Source organism: Martes martes, assembly GCF_963455335.1.
Source record: "Martes martes genome assembly, chromosome: 6".
NCBI lineage: Eukaryota > Metazoa > Chordata > Mammalia > Carnivora > Mustelidae > Martes > Martes martes.
Genome location: NC_137893.1, coordinates 146,542,948 through 146,554,369, shown reverse-complemented (window position 1 = coordinate 146,554,369; position 11,422 = coordinate 146,542,948).

Below are 11,422 nucleotides of genomic sequence, written 5' to 3'. Positions count from 1 at the left end.
ATTTTAATCCTAGGAGAAACTGAGTGTGGGGGATATGGGCACTCTCTCTTCTATCGTCCCAAATAAGTAGAAACTATTGCTTTAGGGAGTAAGAACAAGAAAGTGGCCAAATGAAATTATTTCTTCAAAGGGAATTCAGAACTCTGGTTTGCAACGTGCACCAGCACAGTGCCCTCCCCCTATAACTAATGAGCCCCATTATCAGACCCAGTACTAAGGCCTGCAGAACCCAGACGGCCTCGGGGCACAGAGAGTTGTAGGAATTTGGAAGAAGGAGTTCGTATGCCAGCCCACTGCTCTGCTCTGCTGTGGGCCCAGCAGTTAGCAGGACACCAAGCCCTGGCTCTGCCCTTGGAGATTTGGGGCTAATCGTGATGGGACCTACTAAAATTACGAATCTGTGAGTCCAGGAAACCAGCAGGTGGCCGGAGGCTAGCATATTCTTCCAATAAGAATAAAAACTGGACGTTTCCATTTGAGCAGAGATTGAAGTGACTGTTCTGAAGGGGGTCTGGGCTCCCACTTTGTCACGGAGAAGATGCAAGATAGGGACACAGTCTACGAACTGGTTGTCTGGGCAGTGATCAATGATGAAAGTGAAAGAGGAGATTTGATAGTTTGTTGGTGGACAGAGACCTCCGTTCAGGCCAGAGCTCCAAGGTTGCTTTAGGCCTCGAGGGCCCTCTGAACCGGGCACATCAGGGAGCATCACAGATGACTTCAGCGAGCAGTGGAGAACCAGCCTCAGTGGCATGGTAAGTTCCCTACTAGACTGAGGTCAGTCCCGCATCAGAGAAGTCGCTGGTACCAGTCTCTGGGAATGGCTTTGAAGTATGCGTGCTCATTCATAGGCATCTTGTTTATTTTCCCCAAACAAAATATAGCTGAAAATTTCTTCTCCTCTTCCCCAAGATAAACATGTCATTAGAACAGAGATTCATGGTACATTTTTTTGGCTCTGAATTCCAGATCATATGGAATAAAATCTGTGAAACCCCTTTCCCACAAAGGTACTCCTAGATACACATCCATATCATTTTGCAAACTAGTTCAGAGGGTCTGTGGAACACGTAAAGTGCATAGACCCCAGGCTATGAACCTCCTGCATTTGGAGATTGTCCTATGTCACCTAACCTGATTTTTAACTAACCAAAAACAAATTCTTAAAGTAGAAATTAAGCACCATACTGCTAAAGTAAATTCACCTTTTAATCATGGCTAAGTTTTTCATTAATATTCATCTTGTAAATTACATCGAAGTTGTGTCTGCGACTGAATGGAAAATACTAGTCAGATTAGTTCTCAGAGGGCTGTTGGGGTGCACATTCCCGATAATACAGTTTGGGGAGACTTGACTCAGACATAAGCAGGTCAAAGAGAAGGAGGAGGGCTAGGCTTATTTTTATTACAGGGTAATTGGACCTTGCTGCAGCTTCTTCCAGGCCCCACTGAGAGGAGCCCCTTAGATTCTGACCTTCATGTGCTGCTGAAGCACTGGCCACGCGAATGGAGGGCAGAGGCCAGACAGCCCTTTCCTCTAATGACTCTCAGTAAGTTTTCCAAATCCTGTGTCATTTAAACCTAGTTTCCTTGGGGGTTTTTTTTTCCTGTTACCCTCAAGTCACAAGTATCTCATAAACTATGTTCCAGCCAGAAGGCTCTGCTGCTCCTGAAAATCGAGACAGAAAGTAGGAAAGACCCCAGAGGAAGACACAGAAAATCTGAGTAACGAGGGTACACGAGAGTCAGATCTACGTAAATTGGCTGCATAAAACATTGTGAATGCAAACAATGAATTTAGACGCCCCTCAAGAGAGAGATGAGTAGAATCCCATTTTTCTAATGTTAAGTCCTTTGCATTGTTTGGGGAAATGGTAAAATATCGGTATAAGAATTGTTTGGTCAGGACTATATGCGGTCATCTCTCGGCTCCCCATCAAAAGAAAATCAAAAGAATAATGTAGAACTATTCAATCAATACACAAGCAGACAAGATATAAAAGGGAAGCAGAAGAGGACAGAATGATAAACAAAGTGGAGTATACCAGAAGGGATGGAAAACCACACATAGCAGGATGATCATTTTAACCTAAAACATACTCAGCAATCTGTGGGTGGGGGTGGGGCAGGAGGAGGCTTCTGGAGCGGGGCTACACCTCTACTTCCTGATCACACGCGTGTTCCCCGTGTGAGGAATCATTGCAGTGTGCGTTTAACTTCCATTCACCTCTTTGCATATATGTTCATGAGAAAGACACAGGGAGAGAGTTAAAAAACAAAAAAATTGGGGCGCCTGGGTGGCTCAGTTGCTTAAGCATTCTGGCTCAGGTCATGATCTCTGGGTGGTGGGTTAGGACCCCGTGTGGGGCTCCATGCTGGGTGTGGAGCCTGCTTAGGATCCTCTCTCTCCCTCTGCCTGCCTTCCCCTCCCCCACCGCCCCATTTGTCTGGTGGTACTCTCTCTTTCTCTCTCTCCCTCTCTCTCTGGGGAAAAACCCCACAAAAGCCTTTCTAGTCCCCAACTGGCAGTATTTTTCCAGTGGTTTCATTGTGAGCATATGTGTAGATGAGTAAAAATTGTGGCCTTTGTGGTGTCTGAGCAGCTCATTCAGGGCTGGCTTCCTGCCAGCACCCTCAGGCAGGAAATGGGTTTTTCCAATCCTTTTTACCACTCCAAGCTCAAGTGTGGTTCCCATCCTGACCATTTGGATGATTCTCCCTCCAGGCCTTCAGGGATCACTTTCGGTGTCTTAGTGATGCCTGGAGCCCAGGAGCAGAACCTCTGACAGGTCCCTTCTGGTCTGGTGCCACTCTCCTGCCGCATTGAAAAAAAAAATGGCCTATTTTAATTTATAAGAAAAATCTTTTCCAAAATAAACAAGGCCAAGGGCAGAAGACCTTGCTCTGAAAAATACTATAACTGAGATCACCCATTATAGAGCATTTTAAGGGTTTTGGTTTGGTGCTGGCTGTCTTGTGCATCTGAGAAAAGTGTACACACACACACACACACACACACACACACACACACTGCAACCTATACGGTCATTTGTTGAGGACTCTTTCTCAAAATCTGAACATCAGAAAGGCAGTCTCTTCCAGCCACAGCCTCACTTTGTAGCTGGCTTTGGACTTCAGTCTCCCAAATTATTTCTCAAAGTATTAGATTATCATCATCATCACTATAAATTACACAATATTTAGTTTTAAAAGCAAAATGGATTGACAAAACCTATTAAAACAACAACAACAGCAAAAGCCAAAATGAGTGCAGCATTTTTCTGCCCTAAACCCGCCCTATGCTGAATTCAGATGTCCCAGCTGCAACCCTCCCCTCGCTTTCAGGGGCCAGCTCTGTGACCTTGGCCCAGCACTCAATCTCTCTGTAAAATTTGGCCTCACCAACATATTTAACAAGTAGTGTCTTTACATGATGGCCACCTGAGCCCATGCGTGGCTACTGAGTAATGCTGAAGTCTCGTATGTAGAGAATCCCTCCTTCTCAGTCCAGCAATAAAGTCATTATTTCTGCTTCTTCATTTTAAAGACTTCAGTAATGATATATGCTTCAAATCATAGCAAAACACAGGGAACAAACCCCCACAACACTCAAACCCAATACTTTGCGATATCCCCCCTCGAGTTCCAAATATTTATAAAGCAAAATTGTACATAATCAAAGCCATATATTACATATAGTTTTAATCTGGCTCTTTTCAGTTAACATTTTATCATGCGCTTCTTCCCTGAGCTATCACAACCTCTTCCAAAATATTGTTTTCAATAGCTTTGCAACATTCTTCCAGCCATAGATAACGTAAGTTATATACCCATCCCCTCCCATTGTTGGAGATGTTTTAATTATGTTATTATTATAACTAAAAGTATCATAGAAGTTTTTGCACACAAATAATTTCCTTTAGTGTGGATTATTTCCCTAGAAGAGTTCTCTCCAAAGTAAGTTTGCCATGTGAAGGAAGTAACCATTTGTGTGAGCTTTCTTGGTGAAATTGAGAAGCACAACCTAGAACAAGGATCTTGTTCCAAGCACGAGGGGAAGGAGATTTGTTAGCATCCTAGGGCTGCCCTAACAAATTACCATAGAGTGAGTGGCCTAAAACACCAGAAATTTCTCTTCTCACAGATCCAGACACCAGAAACCTGAATTCAAGGGGTCTGCAAGGTTAATTGTTTCTAGAAGGTCTGAGGGAGACTGTGTCAAGGCTTCCTCTCTGCCCTGCCTACACTTGCACCTGTCTTGCTCCCATCCCTGCATCCTTCTGACATGGCCTTTGTCCCCGTGTGTCTGTTCATCCTCCCCTTATGAGGATACTGTCATCGGATTTAGGGCCCAACCCAATCCAGAATGACCTCGCTTTATCCTGATTGCATCAGCAAGGAGTGTTTTCAAGTAAAGTCTCATTCACAGGTGGGAGGCGGTAGGATTGCAGCATTTCCTCCTGGGCGACACACTTGAACCCACCAGGGGCGCAGCCCTCTTTGCCGGCCCTCAGTGAAAGCGATGTGGGAGAGTTCCCTGCTGGAGACTCTGAGGGCCTCGGACCCCGAAGGTTTCTCCGGATTGTACCTGGAAGTCTGTCCGAGTCGGCTGTGACGGTGTTTCGATCAAGCACTTCAATTCCCAGGGCTCAACCCTATGGCCCCTAAATCTTCCATTCAAAGAAGAACCCGGTTCTGTAGGGCGACGCGCCATCGGGTCTACCGGCGGGAACCGTTCGGTCACCGTGGCTAGACTGAGCCGGCGGCGTCCACACCCCGCCGCGTGAGGGGCGCGGACAGTGTCCCGAGGCCGGAAACCCCGGTGTCGAGCTGCTTCGCCCCCATGCGCCAGACTCGGGCTTCCCTCTCCGGGGAGGCGACCGGCGGGGACCTCCCCTGCGTCGCCTTCTGCTCCTGGACCCTCCCCGCCCCCGCCCAGCGCGCACCCCGGCCCGAGCCCGGCTTCAGCCCGCTCTTCCCGGGCAGGGACGCGGCGGAGCGGGTGCAGCCGTCCGAGATACCGGGTCTTGGCGTCGAGCGCGGACGCGAACCACTGCAGCCTTCCCGCCCGCGTCCAGGCTCCGTTGGCACCCGCAGGTCCGGGGTCGCTGGGGACGCCACCCGCTCCGAGGTCCTTCCCTGCGGGCGGGCAGGCGGCGGTGACGGGGGCGGGAGTTCTGGGCACAGACTGTCCCCTGCGGCTCGCAGGGCTTCTCCGAATTCCACGCGCCCCGCCGCATTTGGATCTGCTTATGCGCCACGCGTTTCCCCCGGAACTGAGCAGCCCTGAGCGGACGCAGGGGACGCCTCGCTCGCAGACTTCAGAGCGACCCACGAACCGTCTCTCCCTTGCTCACATGACAGCGGGATGTCGCGGAGGGTGGGCTGGTGCCTCTGAGGCCTTCAAAGTCGCTGACAGCGGGCGCCCGCCGCTAGGTAGTCGTGGCCGAGTGGTTAAGGCGATGGACTTGAAATCCATTGGGGTCTCCCCGCGCAGGTTCGAATCCTGCCGGCTACGGTTTTACAAGGGCTCCTGCCTACGGCTGCCGCCCACTTACAAGTCGGCAGTTGAAAGGGGAACTTCTGCCTTGAGTCCCTGCTGGTCTCCCTCTGCGTTGCCAGTTAACCTATTTCTCTGGGTCAGGTTGGATCTGTTCCTCCGATTCCAAACACCACAGTATCTCAGACTTTGACCCTCAGTGTTAAGTGGATGAGTGCCTCCGCGAGGCTGGGAAGGTCCCCGAATAGTATACCCGGTTTGAGGAGGGATATTCCTTTTCCTCAATTATGGATCATAGCCAACTTGGATTCTCAGCATCAGCCAGATCCCCGTCCTCTCCGGGACTGGAGGTGTTTTCCTTGCTACCATCTAGAACTCAAGATGTATAAAGCAGCATTTACTCTAACAGCTATCCTTTTTTTTTTGAATCCTTACTAGGTCCCAAGCACTGAGTTGGCATTATAGGCATGACATCATTTAATTTAATCACGAATATAACCCCATAGCATAGGTGACATCAGTCCCATTTTACAGAATAAGAAACCCAAGCTTGACTTGACCAACACTGCCCTGTAAAATGGTATGTAGACCAAAGACTTTCTTAGGTGTGGTTGTGAGGTCACTTGTCACAGATACTACAGGGAACACACTTCTTGAAAGCCAGTGGTTAGTGACTCAGTCCTGCTGTAGTTGATACACAGGAATGACTTTCATATCAGTTCCTACGTATCAGACATTACAGGCGTATTTCCAAGTGCTTTATGTGTGTTAGCTTGTGTGATCACATTCATAAGAAATGAATACTATTATTACCCTTACTTTATAAATCTGCAAACTGACACCCACAGGAGTAAAATAATACCGCCAAGTTCACCCAGCTAGTAAGTGTCGGGGCTGGGCTTGGACTCTCAGTTTGGGTCTATACCCAGGGAACCAAAAGTTGGGGCGGGTGTGGGGGCAGATCAGGGGTGCTGTCATTGCTACTATCTACAGCTGGAAATTGATGTTACTACCTAACTCTCTTATTCAGATTTTTGCCTCCATAGATAAGTCTAAGTGGTTGGTCTGGAGTATGGGGTTGTTACCCATTGTGTACTGAGTGTTCTGCTAGCCCAAGTTTGCAGAATGTCATTGGACAGCAATGAGGTATTACCTGTTTTTGAGTGATAAGAAGTGATTGTTATTGTCGCTTCCTATGAATGGTTAGTTTATAAAGAAGAGCACCACATCTATTCTGTCTTCGCAGCCTGAAAACTCCAGAGCCCAGGAGTGGGAAAGCTTTGCGAAACCACAGGACATGGGTTTGAGGCTTTGGCTGCCGAGCCCAGGAGTATTCCTGGTTTGAGACTAAAAGCAAAATCCTTGCGGAGCCCCATACAAAACCCATCAGGGAAGCTTGTTGATTCTGGTAAACAGGGTGTATCAGACTTACTCAGCAAGAGAGAATCTTAGTCTGAAAGAGTCTCAGTGTCTCAAGGAGGGGACTTTTGAGGCCAGGATTAGTCACAGGAGGATTTTAGAGCAGAAATTGCAGAAGGAGATCCGTGACAATGGTGATTAGAATATGTAAACTTAGTAAATGACTGGGACAGTCAGTGGTTTTATCTTCAGAACGTGAGTCCATGTGGAATTCCTCCATGATATTGCCATAAAAGCTACAAATAAAGGGGAATGCAAAGAAGGTGGGCTCAGGTAGCTTGTCTCGCACATGGCGGCCTGGTAGGCTTTTTCCACTGTGTGCTATCACACATGGTATCACGTCTGTAAGTTTCGGTTTTGTTTCATTACTTGTCTGTTTTGGTCCAAAGATAGCTAGAAATGAGAGTCAAACAACACAGAATGTAAAGAAGTAGGATTTTAAAATAAAAAATGAAAATCAGTTCGGTTAGAGAAAACCTCCCAAATTGAATAGCACAGTTTCCTGCCAATACTCGCCGTGTTCGATGTCTCCATCTAGGACAACCTGGAGACTCCAGGGGAAGGTTCTCTGGTCCCTGCCCTCTCTTCATATGTTCTCCTGCACATTCAGGGACTAAGAACACTAATCTGGGTTTTTTTTTTTTTTATTGATTTGGGGAAAAAAGTATAAATTCAGAGACTCAGTACTCTGATTTGCCTGCAAACAAAAGTGAAAAGAAAAGGTCCAGATAGGAACAGAGCTTTTGTTTATAGAAAAACAAAACAACACACATCCTTGAGAACACTTGGTATATTGCCTGACTTTTGTTAGTTTAACCTTTCAAATAGGAAAATAGTTGTGATAGTTAATTGTGTTTTTTTTTTAAGATTTTATTTATTTATTTGACAGAGAGAGATCACGAGTAGGCAGAGAGGGAGAAGGAAGCAGGCTCCCTGCCGAGCAGAGAGCCCAATGTGGGGCTCGATCCCAGGACACTGAGATCATGACCTGAGCCAAAGGCAGAGGCTTAACCCACTGAGCTACCTAGGCGCCCTGTGATGGTTAGTTTTATGTGCCAGCCTGGTGGGCCACAGTGCCCAGATATGTGGTCAGTCCTCATTCTGTGTTTCTGTGATGGTTCCGTGAGGCTGTTTTGGGAGAAGGTTAAATTTGAATTGGTGAACTTTGAGTCAAGGAGAATGCCCTCCATAATCTGGGTGGGCATCAATAAAACAAAAGACTGATACCCGCACCCCCACCCCAGCAGGGGGGAATTCTGTCCGCAGGTAGTTTTCAGGCTTGAATTACAGTGTTGGCTCTTCCTGGGTCCCCGGCCTGCTGCCCACCTGGCGATTTTGGACTTGCCACAACTCCCATAATCTTGTGAGCCAATTCCTTAAGATAAAGCTCCATATACATCCACATCCCACCGGTTCTATCTCTCTGGAGAACTGAGGAATACAGTAGTGGAATCAAATTGTTTTACTTTTCACTTTTTCTGGTGACTGATGAAGAAGATCACCCTTTCATATGTTTATTGGTTCTTTTGCTATCCTTTTTTCTGAAAGACCTGTTGAACTTTTCTGCCCGTTTTTCTCTTGGATTGTCTATTTCATACTCATTTTCCTTATTCACATCCAGGTGGACCTGTACAGGTCGAGGGGCTAGCTAAGCCACCCCAGGTGTGGCTGCCGCGGCATCCACTTTCCGTGGCCTGCAGGGAGCATCAGGGTCTCCCGGACCTCCTATAAGGGCCATGCGGAGCAGCCCACAGAGTCACCAGCAAATTCAACTCCTGTTAGGACTTCCCCAACACCCCTTGTTATCAACAGTCCTCCCTGCCTCCCAGGACCATGACCTTGTGCTGTCCTTAGATTAGACCTCCGTGGAGCTCCCCCAAACCCCTCTTGTGGTCCGGATTGACTAATCCAGCCTTAGCCCCGGTGCGCCCCAAGCACTGCGCCCATGGACCCTAATGAAGGCAGATTCCAGGGTCTCATGGCTCTGTTCCCTGCCTTGACCTCCCCATGCGCCGCCTTAAAGAGTGCTGTGCACTTCCTCCAAGACCCGTGAGTCATGAACTTCTCTAGTGTGATTTCTCCCGTGGTCTGCTGTTTTGTTATTTTAACTCACTATCCGCCACCTCCTGCTCTACCTAACAAACGTTAACGTAACAGTGTCCTGACAACGTCTGCACAAGCTCCCTGAATCCTGGAGCCAGCCTTCGGTCGGCAGGTGTCACAGGAGGGGAGGGGAGGGGCAGAAGCCGGGAAGGGCAGCCTTGGGGTCCCGGTGGCCTGCGCTTCAGCACCCCAGGCCCACCGCTCTCGGGCCCCACCAGCGCGCGCCCCGCAGCTGTCAGATGAAAGGGCGAAGGAGGACAGTATTTGATCCGAAGCCGTGCGGTCCTGATGGTCAGGAATTCTAAAATGATCGCGTAGACACAAAAGCAACAAGTGTACTCCCCGTCGGGGAATCGAACCCCGGTCTCCCGCGTGACAGGCGGGGATACTCACCACTATACTAACGAGGAGAACCTGGCGCCCGCCTCTTAAAGACGCCCCATCAACGGAACTGCAGGGCGCCCTCCCGTGCTCTGCCCGCGGGGAGGACCAGGCTCCCGCGCGTGCGCCCCCCGGGCTGCCCGCCCTTCCCGCCCCACGGCGCCTGCTGCCCCGCAGGGTCTCTCGGCCAGACCCGCATGCGGCGAGCGCAGGCGACCGAGGCCGGGGAACCAGTGCCTCCGACCGCTCTGCTCCCGGCCTTTCCGCGCAGGAAAACCCTCGCAGAGCTCCCCGCGGGGCGTCCCCCAGGCCCTGCCCCCCGCCGCGTTCTCGGCTCCTTCGAGTTGGTAAAAGGGACGCCCCTGGCGGTGCAGCTCTGGCCGGCCGACCCCCATCACCCTCGGGCATTTAATCCAGCCCAAAAAGCGAGCTCCGTAGTCGGCAGGATTCGAACCTGCGCGGGGAGACCCCAATGGATTTCTAGTCCATCGCCTTAACCACTCGGCCACGACTACACGGCGCTCGGGCGTTTTTTCCAGTCGCGGAGGACAGAGACCGCAGGCCCGGCGCCCTGGCCGCCCCCGGAAAGCAAACTCTGCGGACGGGGCACGGACCTTCAGTAGGACGGGGTGTGTGGTTCTCCTTTAGGAAGTCCCCCTCGCGCGCCGCGGGCGCAGCCGGGAGCCCTGGGAGGCGAGTCCTCCCCGCGTGGGCACCCGCGCTTCACGCCGGCAAGTCAGTCCCGCAAAGCCCGCGCCGGCGCGGGGCGGCCCTGGGGCTGCGCGCGGGTCTGAGCCCGGGCTCCCGGGTGCGCGCTCCAAGAACCGCTTGGCTCCCTCCCCCGAGCCGGCCCTCGCTTCCAGCCGCCGCGGGCCCACGGGAGTGGGAGAGGATGCGGCTCGCGTGGGGTCACCGCTCTGACCGCGGACCCGGCGGGAACAGCTCGCGGCGCTCGTGGTTAGCGGGTCCGCTGCGCGCGGTCTGTAACGGGGGGAGAGAAGGGCAGTAACGTGCTCATCTCTAAGGCGTTAGTATGATGCTACTTATCACAGGGTACCACGGAGCCCTTGAAGAGTTGGATCGTCATCGTTTCACTCGGAAAATGTGCGTGAAGCTTGATGCGCAAACAACAAATACAAACAGTCCCATTTATATAAAAGGAAACTCCAAATTACACAAGTCCAGTTTTAAAAAATCTGATGGGACACTCACCAATCTAACAGGAACGCAAACAAGTGGAATGGAAGCGAGGGGTAAAAATATCTCCTTAGGGGCACCTGGGTGGCTCAGTGGGTTAAGCCTCTGCCTTCGGCTCAGGTCATGGTCTCAGGGTCCTGGGATCGAGCCCCGCATCGGGCTCTCTGCTCAGCGAGGAGCCTGCTTTCTCCTCTCTCTCTGCCTGCCTCTCTGACTACTTGTAATCTCTCTCTGTCAAATAAATAAATAAAATCTTTTTTAAAAAAAATCTCCTTAAATTACTTTCGAATTCTTTAAATTTTTCATAACAGTTATTGCTTTCTGCATCGCTTATGTAATCGGAAAATATAAAAATGGGAAAGCAGGTTTAGATCAATATGCCACTACATACCCTTACATTAGAAAACTGGATGTGTCAACAAAAAGCTGAAAACTAACTTCCCCGGGGTGTTGGAATTATAGCTACTTCTTGTTTTCTTTCTTCAGCTTTTCTCTCTCTTTCACATTTGGAGGAAAAGTATAGTATTTCTTTGTATTTGGACGTAAGGTGTCCCCACAATTCCTTTAAAGTTATAGGATGATTCTGCATAACTTGTCATCTGTTTGAAGAAACAAGGAGTGCTGTGGCATGGAAATTGATCTCATAAAAAAAATTATCTGGTATCTACCAACTCTATATTTCACATTTTAGAAAGTGACTTTTGATTAATAACTTCATTAAACCCTCAGAACAGTTCCATGAAGTGCCACCACCCTCGTTTACAAACAGAAACATGTGCAGAGAAGTTCACCAATTCACAGGGCTACTGAGTGTTGGAAGGA